Here is an 18472-nt window from a genome sequence, read left to right as displayed (position 1 = left end):
CAAAGAGGATTTGGTCTTCTGCAGTTTACTGAAATTTTTAAATAAAACTCAGAAAATCAATAAAAAAGAAAGGGCATTGTGCAGATGGAGCAAATATACAGTCGGATACATATGCGTGGTGTGTCATTCAGAATGATATATCTAATCAAGGAAGAAGGGGTAGCTCAAAATCTGCTGCTCTTTGCGTCATTTGCCTGTAAATTCACAGTTTGATTCTCAGCTGTGCAGGTACATGTTTCATATAATAGGTGAAAGTGTTTGGATGTCCTAAGGAAGGTTGTATGGCATTACAACGCGGGCTTTTACCCCGCATGCCATTACAACGCAGGGATTACAAAACAACAACGACTTTCGCTGGAGGGCGCTGGATAGTGGAATAGTTTCATTTTCTATTCCAACTCCAGCCCACGTTGACAGTAGGGAAGGTGTTGGATAGAAATTTAAACTATTCCCTATCCAACAGCGCCTTCCAGCGAAAGTCGTTGTAACTACTTTCGTTGTAATCCCTGCGTTGTAATGGCATTGCGGTGTAATCCCCGCGTTGTCATGGCTGTTCCCCCTAAGGAAGATTTCTGGTAGAGGCAATGGGGGAGGGGGGATATTTACAATGAAATGGGGCAGCGCTGCAATCAATTTTGCTACATCGAGCTGCGTAACTTCAAAAAATGCAGGGATGTGCCATATTTACAGGAATATGGGCACCCCTGTGCCGGCACTTAAACAGCAGCCGTGCGCAACGCAGGCACCCTTGTATTATGGTGCAGGAGTGATTGTGTTTGTGCATGAAAGGACAACTTTCTGCACAAAAACATTCATTAATGGTGTTGTGCACCTCAGAATGCAGCACACATAGAAAGAGCAAAAAGTGAGTATAAATAAAAGTATTTCTCTGCGTTGTGCCACTTTAATGCCCCCTTGAAAGGCGTTAGTTTTTAGCGCTGCCTCAGATTTACCAATCCTTGTAAATCTGAGACAGTGTCAAAAAGCCATGGATGCTACGTGGGAACACCCACAGCAACACCCATGACACGCCCCTTTAATGTAAAGTACTGCGTGAAAAGGCCATATTTATAAGGCCATGTAAAGCTATGCAAAGTGGCTTTGCTTGTCCTTGTAAATATGGGCCAGCCAACAGCGCCACCGGAGCGTCAAAAACAAAATGACACTCCGGACACTAGGGGCTTGCAAATATGCCAGGGTTTTTTGTAAATTAGCAGGTCCCCCTTGACAATAGATAACCAATTTCTCAGTTCTAGAAAATTGGTTAGCGTGTACCACACTGGAGAGGCAAATTAAGTCTCAGCAGGTGGAGAAGGATTCCTTCTTATTCTCACACGGTGGCCTCTTCAAATCACGTAGATGGAAGGTCACATGTGTCTGTGTGTGTCTACAGAGGTCAGTTCTTCGCTCCAGTGCATACATAAATTACACGTCCACCTTTTTTTTTCTCTTAAGTAATTAGTTGAATAGGCAACTAAAATGGGGAAAAATGTGAAAAAGATTTAGTGGTTGGGAGAAGCAACATGGGGGTAGAACACCACATGGGCGTGAGTTGGAAGCAAAACGGGGACACTGATGTGGGGAAGCAACATAGAACTGATGGGGAAAAAAGCACTCATAGGTTTGGGGGAGGTGCACACGGCCAAGAGAGAGGAACACAGAGCACAGCGGGGGTGGGTGAGAGGGATGCGGGAGAGACAGAAGGAAAACATATGCACTCTCGTGGAGCGCAAGCAAAAAGAAAAAGGTTGTGCCTTTAAAAGCGAGCAGTGGAAGAACATAGTTATGCACCCATGCTCTAGTGAAGTGAAAAACACAAGAAGAGGCAGGAAAGACCACACGGATAATGAATAAGAAACAAGTAAATGGGAGGGACAATGAAACCAACCAATCGTAAGACACGTGTCAGCTCTAAACACACTCTAAGATAACAATGTTTCTCTTGCAACAGACCGCGCATGTGAGGACTTTGGAGAGACCTAAAAGTTAATTCTTCATATGGAGATATGAAAAGCAAAGACGCTGTGCTTCAGGGGGCGGACAAAAACGAGAAGAGATAAGAAAGCTATGAAATAAGACGCAAGTAAATGAAATTTACAGGGAAACGAACCAATAGCAAGCAATTGGCTATCCTAAAGCCTACTGTGAGTATTTGGTACTGGCCATAACAGGTCTTTGATAACCGACAGCTAAAATCTCTCTGTTGGCAAGACCTAAAAATCGGTGGTGTTGAAGCTGCGGATGCTCCGAATATGCACTATACTCCCGCTCCCCGGTCAATTACGGCAGGCACAATATCATCCCTTGAACAATGGTTACAGTTATTCCAGTGACAGCTTTAGGGATAGTGCGACTGGTGCGGTCGCACAGGGTCTTGACCTGTGGAGGGGCGCTGACCTCAGATGGGGCGCTGTGTTTAGCAATATTTTAAAATTGGAGAAATGAAAAGGCACTTTTGCCTGGTGGAAGTGAGAAAATCCGAGGAGGTGGTCATTGGGTGTGGGGGCGCCGAAAATGATTGTCACACCAGGCGCCACCAGTGCTAAAGTCGGCCCTGAGTTATTCTTCCTCTACAGGAGGGAATATATGCAGGAATAATTCCCCTACTGTTTCACAATAATTCCTCTTATCTGGGAGAATCATGACAACCCTCGTTCTTTTGATCCTAGGAATTGAGTACTGACTTAAATTCTCACTGATTGAAGCAGGAATAGTTTTTACAAATATCTCCAAAGTCGCTAACTGCTGCAAACTTATAAAGTCAGGTACTTCGACGTTGTTTAAACTCGTTCACCTGCATCTGCTCAGGGCCCTACGTGCCTAACAAGCATGTTTCCGAGCGTTTCCCACGTGGCTTTGCGGCTATCGCACACGGCTTCTCGCGCGCCAAGTGGTCCGAACAATAACAGCAGTTAGTGATTCTTAGCGCAGATATGCAGCCGGTGCTGGCGGTGTGCAGTCAGGCATGGCACTTCATTTAGCTGAACATTTGAAGAATGTTCATTCATAGCAGATGTTAACTCGCTAACTTCCACAGGGCTGCTCAGAGAGGTTTCTGGAAGTCACAGAAAAACGCTGCCTACCCCCTGCAAATGATTTCAGTTCCATGAACGCTGACCCATATATGCCAAAAGACACTATTCGGAAGGGAGACTCTCGATTTTAGAAGTCAAAAATGGCTTTATTTTTTCTGTCTCCTGCCTGAAATTGCTTCTGTTTCAATGAAAAAATAAAATGTTCCTGGTTCCGTTTTTTTAAATCTCCCGATTTGCTCTTTTAACCCCTCCCCTGCTGATGACGGAGCGGTTCCGTCATGGCCCGCCCGACGCTCCTGCGCGGCGCGAATTCCGCGCCTGCGCTGGGCGTTCTATTGAGCGGGCGGGGCCATGACAGAACCGCTCCGTCATAAGCACAGCGCAACCGACGCTGGTGACGGAGCGGTTCCGTCACCAGCATGCGCCCGCCGCATTTCCGCCCCGCCCCCTTAGCACTGCGGCAGAATAGCCGCCGCAGTGAAGGGGTTAAAATATCGGCATTGTAGTGTCCGTCTGGATACGTTCTAGTGTTTCACCCTGTATAACACCCACCCATCACAGGTGTCACTGGTCAGGTGACCCAGTTAATAAAAGGAGCCGGGCACACATGCCCTGGGCCAGTTACCAGTACACTAAGCATAACTCTGTGTGCCTTATTTATATAGCATGTGGGCCCTGGGCCCATGACACCACAATGGCGACAAGAGGGTCTGACCCCGAAAGGAGACTGGCAGGAACTCTATTGTCCCTCATGGGGGAAAGTGTAACCTGCGCCTAAGCCCCCACGTCTGCTGTCAGCGCGACTACAGTGACAGAACAGGACAAGAAGAAGGCCGCTCACGAGTACACTGGCGTGCACTGGTAAGGCCTGCGCAGCCACCTACATGTTAGTACCCTCACAGACGCACGTTGTACGGACCTACTCTGGGGCGCACCCCTAAAGGGCCTGCGTGGGCGAAGTGACTACAGCGAGAGTGATGCAGACTATGTGCCCTTGGGAACAGCGTCCCTACTGTTGCATCCCCTGGTGACAACTACCCACTGTATTAAGTCAACAGTGCCAGCACGAAAGACATGACCCTAAACGCTGGGACAGCTGCTCTGGACCCAGCAATCAAGGTAGCCGCACCACTTACTTAGGGGAGATCTTGGTCATATGCCTGACAGAGTGTAGAATCACGACGCACCTCCCTGCCGCACAGCCACTGCGAGACCCAGTCTTGAGCCTCAGCCCCTGCATGGACCGTGAGCTCTGAAAGACTGTCACCGGGGACAAGGAAAGGAATCTCCCGACGCAGCCTAGCTGACCCGGAGCCTGAGCCTGATTGTGGAGCACTTGAAATGCTACAACACCCCCGGCAGCAGCTTAATGACCCACACCTGTGTAAAGAAGGAATATTGATCCGGTAATGATGGCAATCAGAAGCAGGATGTAATCCAAAAGTAGATTTATTTCAAGTATTAATCAGCATCAACACAGGAGTGCTACCGCCTTCCAGTAAGTCCAACAGCTTAATCACATTTTCAACAGCTGTGGCTCTAACTGGAAGATACCTCACGAGGGATGCATCTTCAAACATAAATACGTTTGAAGATACACTCCTCTGCGAGGAATCAGATGGTGAAACAATAGAGTGTGCCAGCTAGTTGAATCATGTAGCGTGCATCAGAATGTAAATAAATAAATAAACATAGAAGAAAGACTATACCTTACAACCTGCTGTGCACACACAGCACTACCCGGAACCAGTGCCTAAGGGGTAGGTGTAAGGTGGGAGCAGTGCACCTGCAAGTCATGCTGCGCGAGGCGACTCAGCCAGGGGCCCAACGAAACACCATAAGCCTCCCAGCAGATGAGCCCTCCCTCCACCTGCAAGGAAGCCGACTGGTGCTACCAGAGGAGTTCAGGCACCTGCCCAACATCGCGTCTTCATACCTGGTGGAAAGAAGGGCCTCCATACATCGATACTGCGAGCTTCCTCATGCGATAGCCTGCTCACCTGAAAGCCCTGAAAAAATAACCACTTTTACACCGCTGGGACGGCTGAAATGCAAGAGCAGAGAAGGGAACTAACTGCAGCATCCTGGATGAATGTTGCGCTTTATAAGGAATATGCTACTTACCAGTATGCATCTGTTCTTGGCATAGAGGGCTGCAGAGGGGTACATTATGAATAGATCGCCATCTGGTGTTGGGCTCGGATGATTGCACTTTGTTTTTCTCTTGGAGAGTCTTTGTCTTTTGGTGACTCCTCCCCTGGTTGGTAGTGCGCATGGGCATCGGCTCCATCCTTAGATTGTTTTGCCATAGTAGGGTTAGATGGAGTAGTATAGTAGAATACAGATAAGAATGCCCATGTAAGTGTATCTAAATAAGATAATGTTGGAACAGACACAGGTTCCCGGGGAGGCTGGGAGGGCATGTACCACTCTGCAGCCCTCTATGCCAAGAACAGATGCATACTGGTAAGTAGCATATTCCGTTCGAGGCATATGGGCTGCAGATGGTACATTATGAATAGACTATACAGCAGTTCTCTCCCTAGCGGTGGTCGCCCGTGTCTGTTGCAACTGTCTGAAACAATGTTTTTAGTACTGCTTGACCCACTCTAGCTTGTTGTGTTGTGTGCACATCTACACAATAGTGCTTTGTGAAGGTGTGCGGTGTAACCCAGGTAGCTGCTTTGCATATGTCATCTAGTGGAATGTTTCCCAAAAATGCCATAGATGCTCCTAGTTTACGTGTAGAGTGAGCTCTAGGAGGAACAGTTAATGTTCTCTTTGCCTTTAAGTAGCATATTTGAATGCATTTTACAATCCATCTGGCAATGCCCGCTTTGGAGATGGGATTGCCTTTATGTGCAGGAGAAAACGCAACAAATAGCTGTTTTGTCTTTCTGAACGTTTGTGTTCTCTCTATATAGTACAATATGGCCCTTCTAACGTCTAGTGTATGTAGGGCTCTTTCAGCTACTGTTTGTGGTTTTGGAAAGAAAACCGGTAATTCCACTGACTGATTGATGTGGAATGCTGAAATAACCTTCGGTAAGAATTTTGGGTTTGTTCTAAGAACCACTTTATTTTGGTGTAGCTGCATAAATGGTTCCTGAATCGTGAAAGCTTGCAGTTCGCTTACTCTTCTAAGTGACGTAATAGCTATGAGGAAGGCCACCTTCCATGTGAGGAATTGTATTTCACACCTATGCATAGGTTCAAATGGTGGTCCCATTAGCCTGGTAAGCACTATGTTGAGATTCCAGACTGGGGAAGGTGGTCTTCTTGGTGGAATGACTCTTTTGAGTCCTTCCATGAAAGCTTTAATTGCTGGCACTTTAAACAGTGACAGATGCTGCCTGTTTTGTAGGTACGCCGCTATAGCTGCGAGATGAACTCTGATAGAGGTATATGCTAGATTACATTGCTGTAAGTGTAATAAATAGCAAATGATTTGTTTAGTGGATGCGTCCAGAGGGTTGATGTGCTTACTGTTACAGTGTATAGCAAACCTCTTCCATTTCGCTGCATAACATGCTCTGGTGGTAGGACGTCTTGCTTGCTTAATGATTTCCATGCATTCTGGTGGTAAATCTAAATACCCAAACTCTATGACCTCAGGAGCCAGATCGCTAGGTTCAGTTGTTTGGGATCTGGGTGCATTATTTCTCCATGGTTCTGTGTAAGATGCATGGGTAGTAACCTTAGCTTTTGATGTGGTACTTGTGAGAGTTGTAGCAGCGTGGTGAACCACGGCTGTCTTGCCCATGTAGGTGCCACTAGTATCATTGTAATTGAATGTTGCTGTAGTTTCCGAACCAGTAATGGAATTAGTGGTAGAGGAGGGAACGCGTAAGCAAATTTGTTGGACCAATTTATCCACAGTGCATTGCCCTGGGACCTTTGGTGTGGGTACCTGGATGCGAATTGTTTGCATTTTGCGTTCTGATGATTGGCAAACAGATCTATCTCTGGTTGCCCCCATCTTTGGAAGAATGGCTGTAGTATTTGGTCGTGCAGCTCCCATTCGTGTACTTGTTCTGACTGTCTGCTTAGGATGTCTGCTATTTGATTTTGAATTCCTGGTAGGTGTTCCGCTAACAGGTAGATCTTTTGAGGAATGGCCCATCTCCATATGTCCTGTGCTAGTCTGGACAGTTGGAGAGAGTGCGTCCCCCCCTGTTTTTGAATATAATACCTTGCAGTCATGTTGTCTGTTCTGATCAGGACTGCTTTTCCTGCTATTTGCATTTGGAAAGCTTTTAGTGCTAGAAATATTGCTAATAGTTCTAGGTAGTTGATGTGCTGTTTCTTTTGCTGCACACTCCACTTCCCCTGTACTGTGTATCTGTCCATATGCGCTCCCCATCCGGAGAGCGATGCGTCCGCTGTTATTATCATTTGTGGAATTGGCTCTAGGAACGACCTTCCCTTGGAAATGTTTTCTGTGTTCCACCACTTCAGAGAGCGATACGTCCGGTCGTTTACCAACACCAGATCTGTAATCTGACCTTGAGCCTGATTCCACTGTGTCGCTAGACACTCTTGTAGTGGGCGCATTTGTAGTCTGGCATGTGGTATTAGCAGTATGCATGAGGACATCATGCCTAATAGTTGCATAAACACTCGTGCTGGTAGTGAGTGTTGTGGTTGAAATCTTTGTATTAGCCCGACCATTGTCTGTACTCTGATTGGGTTGGGGTATGCTATTGCCTTTTCTGTGTCTACTGTAGCCCCCAGGTATTGCTGAATCTGGTTTGGTTGCAGGTGTGATTTTTTGTAGTTCACCGTGAACCCTAGGTGGTGCAGCAATTGAATTGTCTTCTGTGTGTTGTGAAGACATTCTTCCTTTGACTTGGCCTTTATTAGACAATCGTCCAAGTATGGGAAGACATGTATTTGTTGTCTTCTTAGGTGTGCTGCCACCACAGCTAGACATTTTGTGAAAACTGTTGGTGCTGTTGTGACACCGAACGGAAGGACTTTGAACTGATAGTGTTGTCCTTCTAAGACAAACCTTAGGTATTTCCTGTGGGCTTTGTGAATTGGGATATGAAAGTAAGCGTCTTTTAGATCCAGTGTAGAAAGAAAGTCCCCTTTCTTCAGTAAAGGGAGTACTTGTTGGAGCGTGACCATGTGGAAATGCTCCGAATTTATGTACGCATTGAGAGGTCTGAGGTCTAATATTGGTCTTAGGGACCCGTCCTTTTTGGGGATCAGGAAGTATAGAGAGTATACTCCCGTTCCTTGTTGATCTTTTGGGACCTTCTCTATTGCATGCTTTTGTAGAAGTGCTAGAACTTCTTCTCTTAACAATGTTAGATGATCTTGACTCATTGGACGCTGTTTGGGGGGGATGTTTGGTGGGGTAGCTGTGAGTTCTAGGCAATAACCATGTTGGATAATTTGTCTCACCCACTTGTCTGACGTGATGTTTTCCCAGACAGGTAGGAACTGTGATAGACGTCCCCCGACCGGTGTTATGTGGTCTGGGGGGAGTTCTATAAAGTCACTGTTTTGGTGTTGAGGCGTTGCGGTTGTTATTATTTCCGCGGCCTCTACCCTTATTGTTGTTACCTCTGTAACTGCCTCTTGAATTACCTCTGGGTGATGTTGGTGTGAAAGATGTGGATTGCTGATTTGTTCCTGTGTTCTTTGAGCCCCCTCTATAGGTGGATCTACGAAAGGAACCTCTGTGTGTTGGCTGTTGCAATGCTCCCATTGACTTAGCCGTTTCCGTATCTTTCTTCATTTTTTCTAATGCCTCGTCTGTGCTTGAACCAAACAATGTTTTCTGATCAAATGGTTTGTTCAATAGGGCTGTTTGCACTTCTTGTTTGAATCCAGAGATTCTAAGCCATGCATGCCTTCTTAGCATGACACTGGTATTAATAGACCTTGCTGCAGTGTCTGCTGCGTCTAATGCACACTTAATGGAAGTATTGGTTATTATTTTACCTTCCTGTATTAATTGATCTGCCTTTTTCTGGTGTTCCTTTGGGAGATGTATGAGAAGTTTTTCTAACTCATCATAATGTGCCCTGTCGTAACGTGCGAGTAGTGCTTGTGTATTTGCTATACGCCAGCTATTCGCTGCCTGTGATGCTACTCTTTTGCCTGATGCATCTATTAACTTCGACTCTTTATCTGGTGGAGGTGCCTCTCCTGTAGATAGTGAGTTTGCTCTTTTGCGAGCGTTTGAGACCACCAGCGAGTCTAGGGGTACATGTCCTCTAATAAAAATTGGGTCCTTTGGAGCCGCTTTGTATTTTTTATCAAGTCTGGGGTTTAACACCCTGGCTCTCACTGGGTTTTCGAAAATTTCCTCTGTGTGACTAAGAAGACCCTTTAACATAGGAAGAGTACCTGATGTTCTCTGTGCATTAGGTAGAGTCTCTAACAAGAAATCTTCTATTTGAGGTTCCGTGTGCATATCTAGCTTGTGATATTTTGCTGCCCTATTAATGAGCTGCACAAATCCTGTGTTATCATCAGGTGGTGAAGGTTTTGAGGGATATAGCTGTGGGTCGTTGTCCTCATCTGACCCTACATCATAGTTTTCCCATGGGTCCTCCTCATCTGGGATAGTTTCGTCATCCCCTTGAGGTTCTCCCTCCCCTAGATCACTGTCTACATCTGACTGAGGTGTAGCTGGTCTTGGTGTGGAAGGTGTAGGAACATTTGACTTATTGTGAGGAATAGGAGAAGAGGGTGTGACTCTTGGACGAGGAGAAGCAGGAGGAGTTATATTTGTCCCCATTGTTCTCTTTTTTGGAGGAAGAGGTTTATCTTCTGACAGTTCACTCTTTCTCTTCTTTGTGACCACTTTCCCAGTTTGTGGATCAATAAACAAGATCTTTTGTTTGGGATCTGTCTGTTGCTCCTGAATCGGTACCGAAGGTCCTGGTTCCGAGAGGTGCTTTTGTTTTCGATCGTCAGAGCTTGTTGTTTTCGGCACCGAATGTTTGCTCGATTCCGACTTTCTCGGTATCGAGTGTCTCTTGGGCGATAAGTCATATTTGTGTTTCGACATGGAATGTCTCGATACCGAGCTTTCCTTTGCATGTAGCCTCGGTGTCGAAGTCGATGTCGCCCTTTTGTCGGATCCGACATGGTGGGAGTCCGAGTGTTTCGGTTTCAGTTTCGGTTTCGTTGCCGGGCACGAAGGCGGGGCGTCGGAAACTTTTTTCAACGGTTTGACCGGGCCCGAGGGCGGGGTCGTTACCGCACGGGGTTGGTTTTTCGGTAAGGGGACGTCGTCACTCACGGTTTGTTGATCGATGAGTTCCTCGGTCTCCGACTGTTCCCCTTCCGACCCCGACTGTTCTTCTTCTTCTTCCTCGATTTGGTCATCTCCGAACAACTCCGGGATCGCTTCCGCCTGCATTCTGGAAACCTCGTGTCTTCTAGCTCGACGATTCCTAATCGTTAGCTTGGAGGAGAATGCTGCGCAGGCTTCGCAGTCCCTGGATTCGTGTTCAGGCGATAGACAGAGGTTGCACACCTCGTGTAGGTCCTTGTGTGGGAACTTAGCACCACACTTTGGACATTTTTTGAATGGAGTCCTTTCCATGGACCCCGGGCTTGACTGCGTCGAAAAAGGCCTCCTGTTCTTCGACGTAGATTCAAGTTTTTCTCTTCGATTTTTTATTGCAACGCGTCGGAATGGAAAATGAACGCGTTCGATAACAATACCGTCGAATTGGAAAGGGAATACGCGTCGATAAATCACTTTCTTCTGAAGTTGATCTGGAGCGTCTCGATCCTCATCCGAACCCGATGGCGGAAAAAAACAATCTAAGGATGGAGCCGATGCCCTTGCGCACTACCAACCAGGGGAGGAGTCACCAAAAGACAAAGACTCTCCAAGAGAAAAACAAAGTGCAATCATCCGAGCCCAACACCAGATGGCGATCTATTCATAATGTACCATCTGCAGCCCATATGCCTCGAACATATAAATACAAATACAAATACAGCACCATCTAGCGGTAGTTTGCTGAATCCCACACAGCCCAGTAAGCAGCTCTGGGTGATGGAACGCTGCAGCCCTGACCGGGCGATCCTCAGGATACAAAAGCCACCTTGATGCCTGCCTGCGGCAGCAAGGGTGGGCCCCCCTCAGCAGGTGAGAACTGCACACAGCTTCAAGAATGACTGCAGCGGTAATACACAGCCCTGCAGTGCCACCTCATGGCCTTTGCAGGTACTGCACATGAACACAGCCTGCACATGGAAGGTTCCAAATGAACACTCCAGCCCTGGGCAGATCTGTCCTGCTGCCCAGTGAGCATTACATGGTAGCCTCTGGTGCAATGGACAAAGAAAGGCAACTCTGCACTGCCACCTAGTGGCCATGGCCGGTACTGCACCCGAACAAAGTAAGGACATTACACTGAAACAGCCTCGCAGCTACACCCCACACCAGTGCGGCTCACAGTTTCAGCATCCCTGCTGCATCACAGAAAGTAGCTGCAGCACCCCTAGAGGTAGCAAGAGGTACTGCATCCTACACTGCAACTAGCCAGCTAGCGCCGGAAGTGACCCCATCAGGGAATCACTCATTCCACTGACACACTCCGACTGATTTGCATGGCAGGAGGGACAGCAAGAAAGTTCCCAGTGCCGCGGTGAAATCTTCATTCCAATCGTCTTGTCAGAAGAAGACGTCACACGGACAGTGCTGTCACCATGAGCAGCTGGTGCAACCGGATGTCTGCTAAGCTGCGTGGTGCTCGCATCCTGCCCATGGCCTGCCATGAGGAATGCAGAGAGTCATCCACTCCCAGCATAAGCATCAACTCTGGCAGCCAGTCACGGGAAAACAGGAACTACCAGACAAGCAGCAACACCAAAGATGGCCACCACCACAAGAAAGAAGAGCAAACCCGCCAAGCACCAGAAAGTGGTGTCCAGAAGAAGGACCAAGAGCGCAAAGTCTGAGGTGTGTGACGCATGCACCCAGAAGCTTTTCAACACAGGCCAGCGCCCAGGAGATGGAGACATCTCCACAGAGAAGCATTGCTGGAGACAGAAGGGAGATCCTCCACATCTCCACCATGCCAGCGAAACCCCACAGTGGGCCAAAGACAGCACAGAGTGTCCTCCCTCACACACTGCCTCAAGACGGAGTTGCCAGAGGCCCAAGACAGGCAGAGTCGCACACCCCATGTGGCAAGACGGCACTGCAAAGTGTGCTTCGACGACAGGGGACACGTGCCCGGACACCACATTCGCACTGTAAGCATGGAGCACGTCACTCGAAGTGACCAACCCTGCCAAGCATGCCTGAACGGAGGCAGGATCAAGCGCCACAATGGCGCATCCTTGAGGCTCAAGCACAACACCCTCGAGTGAAGAGCAGAGGAGCATTACAAAACCCCTGAGGAGGGGAAGGGGCCTTTAAGAGGACCACAAAGAGAAGAAGCAGTCCTACCAACAGGACAGACCTGGACAGGTCAGCAGTAAAGTAAAGATCGTACCAAGAACCGGACACGACCAGCGAGATGTCCATGTGGCGCACACATGAGACAGGTGGCAGGACACCACATCCATGTGAGGAAACTGGTCGGAAGGAAAAGAGTGTGGCTGGATGCCACTTAGCGAAGGAGAAGAGCACGGCATGACGCCACTCTGTGAAGGAAGAAAGGACTGTGGCACGACGCCACAGGGCAAATAACCACCACAGGTGCGCAAGAAGGGAAGGAGAAGAGCGGCAGGACAGAGGACTCACGCCAGCACTGGAGAAGGTGTTCATCAGCACAAGCCAGCCACCGGGGTGCAGAGACGTCACTGGAGACAGCTTCACGGGACGATCGGCCGTAAGCAGCTGGCAAGCGCGATCTGCGTCCAGGCCCCACGCTTCACAGTTCGACCGTCCTCTCACCTGTCACTGGCTGCTTGGCATCAATAGCACATGCAAAACAACAGTTGATGGACAGAATGCAGAACAATGTCATACATTCACCCCAGTACAGAGATCTGGGCCTAAATCCATTTTTTTTCCACTCCACACCACCCCAGTTCAGACATGGCCATATGCAAATCAGCCTTGACCCTGTGCCTCATGGGAACAGTCAAGCCCGAACTGCCAAGCCATGTCTTCCCTGGAACGGAATCAAGCATCCTAGGACCGGTTTCTGGCTATCAGCTGTCTTCAGCTAGGATAGCTTGACTCCAGTGGTGCGGACTCACGTCTGAGCATACCTGTCCCACTCGGGGTGACAAATACAAAAACAACAGTTGATGGACAGAATGCAGAACAATGTCATACATTCACCCCAGTGCTGTACAGAGTTATAGGGTGGTAAGTGCCCTAATACAGTGTTGTAGGGTGGTGTGTACCCTAATACAGAGTTGTGGGGTGGTGAGTGCCCCAGTAGTCTTGTAGGGTGGTGCGTACCCTATTACAGAGTTGTGGGGTGGTGAGTGCCCCAGTACTGTTTTATAGGATGTTGTGTACCCTAATACAGAGTTGTGTGGTGGTGAGTGCCCCAGTGCAGTGTTGTAGGGTGGTGTGTACCCTAATACAGAGTTGTAGGGTGGTTAGTACCTTAGTACAGTGTTGTGGGGCGGTGAATGCCTTAGTACAGTGTTGTAGGGTGGTTTGTGTCCTAGTACAGAGTTGTTGGGTAGTGAGTACCTGTTGTACATAGAATGAAGATCACAGGAACAGGTAGGTGAAGTAATATCTTTATTGCAGCACAGGTAAAGGTAGGTCAAACCCTCATCCGACCAGAGCTCCAACTGCCAACAGGGCGGAGGAGAACTCGAGAACAAGGAACACACAGAGGGATCTAGAGTGCTGGCTCGAGAGTAGAGCAAAGCAGTGTACAACATATCTTCCCCCTTTGCAAGAAAGAAAACAAAAGGAAAGAAAAGGAAAGAAAAGAAAAGAAAAGATCAATGTACATAGTCATTAAGATAAGTGGGTGGGCGCCGAGAACGAGGGCTCCTCAAGCTGACTTCAAACGAGGAAGAAGAAGAAGAAGAAGAAGTGGGAACGAAAGAGACAGAAGAAGAATCAACCAAAGAACTACCATGCGCACACAAAGAAGTAGAAGCATCTCCACTACCTACCTCCCCCCGTCCAGTTGGCAAAAGGGTGGGAGAAAAATTAGTGCCAGAAGACAACAAATAGCCATTGCAACCACCCGGCCCAGTGGCAAACAGGTCATCAGAAGAAGAATCTTTCCGTTTTTGGTAAAGAGCTACTCTCCTATAGTTCCAACTTTCCCCATTGGCTAGGACGACAAAATGTGGAAAGACCCTCTTAACTTTGTAGGGACCCCTAAATTTGCTAAGGCCTTTGGAGCACCTACCCGGCTTTACCTTAACAAAGTCACCCACAGAGATGGGTAGAGAAGTGTTAAGAGATAGGGGCACCTCATAATCCGGACACTTCAACCAAGCGGGAGTCAGTTTTGTCACTGGTGCACGCCCACGCATTAGTTCAAAAGGGGACTTTTCACCATTCTTATGTGGTGTAGATCGGTAAGCCCAGACAAGTTCTTGGACACGTTCATGTGAGAAACAACCAGTTTCCACAAACATTTGAATCACCCCCTTAATGAGACGATTTACCCTTTCACAAAGACCATTTCCTTGTGGATTGTAAAGACTTGTCTTCTGATGCCTGATGCCACATTCATGTACAAAAGAAGTCATTTTTGAGGATGTCAGTTGAGTGCCATTGTCCGAAATGAGAACAGAAGGATAACCTTCATTTAAGAAAACACCCTTCAAAAAGTTAATGGTGGTGTCAGTATTAATTTCTTTGACAAACTGCACACAAAGCCACTTTGAGAAGCAATCGATTAGGACAATGGCAAAACGTTGATTTGATGGTAACTCACTCATGGGACCTATGAAATCTATACAAACACTATGCCAAGGAGCACTTTCAAACCCTATTTTTTGAGGAGACTGAGATCCTAGAACCTTCAAACGCTTCTCCCCTTCCTTGCAGAAGCCACACTTCAGCACACAATTCGCTGCATCACTGTCAACAGAGGGCCACCAAAAGTTTTGCTTAACACGACGTTGAGTGAGACTTTGACCCAAGTGTCCCTCATGGGCCAAGTTAAGAATCCTACTTCTTAAGGAGCCAGGAGGAACAAAGCGGTCACCACGCATCAAAATATCTTTCCCTTCTAAAGAAAGTTCATCCAGGACCTTCAAGAACGGTCTAGCATGGGGATCGACTGTGCTTTCTCTTCTTGCTCCTTTTGAGATAAGATTTATAACAGCTTTTAAACTTTGATCTTCCTCCATGCCCTTTAACCACTCGTCGTGGGAAAAGGAACCGCCCCCCACAAACAAAACATCCTCTACTAAGGCAACAGCTAGGTCATCTAAAATATCTTCAGAGTTGCAACTAGTGGATCGAACAGGAAGCCTGGACAGGCAATCTGCTTGAATGTTTTTCCAACCATGAACGAACTCAATCTCACATTGATAGTCCTGTAGGCGAGAGGCCAATCTCGCCAACCTTGGAGACCCTTTTCCAGCCCCTCCTGGAGCCAAAACATTCAAGAGGGGTTTGTGGTCTGTACGCAGAATAAATTTGTACCCCCCCAAAAAGGTACTAAAATAACTTGTACCCCAGACAGCAGCAAGAGCTTCACGCTCTATGACAGAGTAGTTAGACTCTGAGGTAGATAGAGGCCTAGAAGCAAATGCGATAGTTTTTTCTACACCTCCATGTTTTTGTAAGAGAACTGCACCGAGACCTATAGCACTGGCGTCAACCATTAAGATGGAAGACCGAGCAGTGTCAAAAGGGGTAAGGACACCGGCAGATTTAAGTCCCCCTTTGATCGCATTAAAGCAAGATTCATGCTCAGTAGTCCAACCAAATTTGACACCTTTTTTTAGCAAGGATCTCAGAGAAGCAGTCTTTGACGAGAAATCTCTCACAAATTTTGAGTAAAACTCTACTAAGCCCATGAAGCACCGAAGTTGATCCTTGTCAACGGGGGAAGGCGCTAGTTCGATGGCCTCCAGTAGATTTTTCTTTGGTTTAATGCCTTCCTCAGACAGGCATAAACCTAAGTACTCTATTTCTTTCAACAAAAACGGACACTTCTCTTTTCTCAACGTTAGACCAGCTTCATCCACTCTTTGTAACACATCCTGTAAGATCCTATTGTGTTCCTCTAAGGAATCCCCATAGATCAAGATATCATCTTGAAAATATAACACTTTGTCAAGACCCTTAAAAACCTCAGTGACAAGTCTCTGGAACACACTAGCGGCCAAGACGAGCCCGAAGGGCAGCCTCGTGAATTGGAATGTCCCCTCGCTGGTGATGAATGCAGTCATGTGTTTGGAACTGTCATCAAGGCAAATTTGATGGTACGCATGTTTAAGGTCCAACTTACTAAAAAGTTTTGCCCCTTTTAGGGTCGAGACCAATTCACCAAAGTAATATCTTTATTGCAGCACAGGTAAAGGTAGGTCCAACCCTCATCCGACCAGAGCTCCAACTGCCAACAGGGCGGAGGAGAACTCGAGAACAAGGAACACACAGAGGGATCTAGAGTGCTGGCTCGAGAGTAGAGCAAAGCAGTGTACAACAGTACCCTAGTGCAGGGTTGTGAGTACCCTAGTTCGGAGTTGTGGGGTTGGATGTACCTACCTGAGTGTTGAATTGCAGGTGTGGGTATTTGATTACTGCTTGAAGTTTGTTTGCCTGAGAGTTTTTTGGGCTCAGAGGTACAAGGTGTGTTGTGTTTTACTCCATGTCCTCTTTGGTCTCAGAATGCTTGTATGTTTATGTTCCCTAAGGAAGGGGGATGGGGTAAATCTTTATGTATTTAATTGATTCAGGAAGTGTTGCTTGCTTTAGTAGTTATCGTTTGCTTCAGGTATATTCTGTCGTTTCGTTTACATGAATTTAATGCATGTATACATTAGGAATGTTCCTTCTATCATTTGTGAATGTAATGTCTTTATTGATGTTTCCGTTTATTTGCATTATATCTGCTTATAGTTCCCCTAAGGAAGGGGGATGTGTTAAAACGTAATTGCTGCCATTACTTTTCCTTAGCTATGTCTTCCTTACTGCTCAGCCATGATGAGTGCTGGAGTGCTTGGTGATGATTGAAATGCTGAATGTTTGGTGATGTCATAGAATGCATGGGTGTCTGCTGATGTGCTGAGTGTCAGTTGGAGTATGCAGACTGAGCAGCACAGAGGATGCTCCTGGTGGGGCTATCCACTATTTACCATCATCTATTTACTTACCTGAAACTTACCCTGTAACTAAGCTTGAATGAACCAACCTTAGATTTTACACCTCGGCTAATGGACTTTCAATTACAACATAAACACGACCAGGAGCAGGAAACCAAGACAGAAAGGCAAGGCCAGTGTCAGAGGTCACAATAACCCATTTTAACTTGCTCTGCTCAGAAGGCTAAATGGCAGAGCATGGTGCTAGGGCTCCTCCTAGGGCTCCTCCAGGGACGTTTTAACACATCCCCCTTCCTTAGGGGAACTATAAGCAGATATAATGCAAATAAACGGAAACATCAATAAAGACATTACATTCACAAATGATAGAAGGAACATTCCTAATGTGTACATGCATTAAATTCATGTAAACGAAATGACAGAATATACCTGAAGCAAACGATAACTACTAAAGCAAGCTACACTTCCCACCTTAAACAGGTGATGCTGTATGCCTTTCAGAGCGAGACCGTCAAGAAAGAGAAAAGGAGCCAGAAGTTATACATGGAATGTAACATCAATCCGTTTCACAGGGTATGAGGGTATAGAGAGTATAACATCATCTCTATCACAAGAGGGTGTAACAATCTGTATCACAATATCATCTCTACCGCAAGATGGTACAAAGGGTTAACCACTGTCTCTGTGACAGGTGCTAGCATCAATCCATTTCAAAACAACAGAGGGTATAACATCTACAGTACAAGCAGGCTAGCAGGTATACCATCATCTGTATTACAAGAGGGTACATATGATGTAACTTAATCGCTGTAACAAGAGGCTATAACATCATACTATTTCAGAAGTGTAAGAGGGTATTGCTTCTACATCACACACCGGAGTAGAGGTTATAACATCATGTCAATCACAAGAGGGTATAAAGGGTATACCATTGTCTCTGTGCCAAGAGGCTATTACATAAATCAATTTCACAGGGATAAGATGGTTGAGAGAGTATGACATCATCTCTACGGCAATGGTTCCTCCATAGGAGCGGAGGAGCACGGCCCCCTTCACACACAGCTGCAGAAAGCTGGAAAAATAAAATGGTAATAAAAGGATTTTATTACCATTTTAGTTTTCTAGCTTTCTGATGAACGGTGAGAGCAGGGAGTGGTCAGTGCAATCGGGGCGCTGAAGCAGCCTGCTCCAGCCAATTCAAACATTTCTCTCATGCAGCATGAGAGGAGTGTCTGGATTGGATAAAG

The 18472-nt window shown here is 46.8% G+C and overlaps 1 protein-coding gene across 1 annotated transcript in view; it reads right to left on the bottom strand.

Annotated features, from left to right (window-relative positions):
• Positions 1–18472, bottom strand: part of LAMA1 (laminin subunit alpha 1) — a 533346-nt gene that overhangs the window by 405181 nt on the left and 109693 nt on the right. The gene's annotated exons all lie outside the window — the stretch shown is intronic.

This window comes from Lissotriton vulgaris, chromosome 4_1, assembly GCF_964263255.1.
Source record: "Lissotriton vulgaris chromosome 4_1, aLisVul1.2, whole genome shotgun sequence".
NCBI classification, from domain to species: Eukaryota; Metazoa; Chordata; class Amphibia; order Caudata; family Salamandridae; genus Lissotriton; species Lissotriton vulgaris.
Note: the sequence above shows the minus strand (reverse complement) of the source record. Positions and strands in the feature narration are given on the sequence as shown.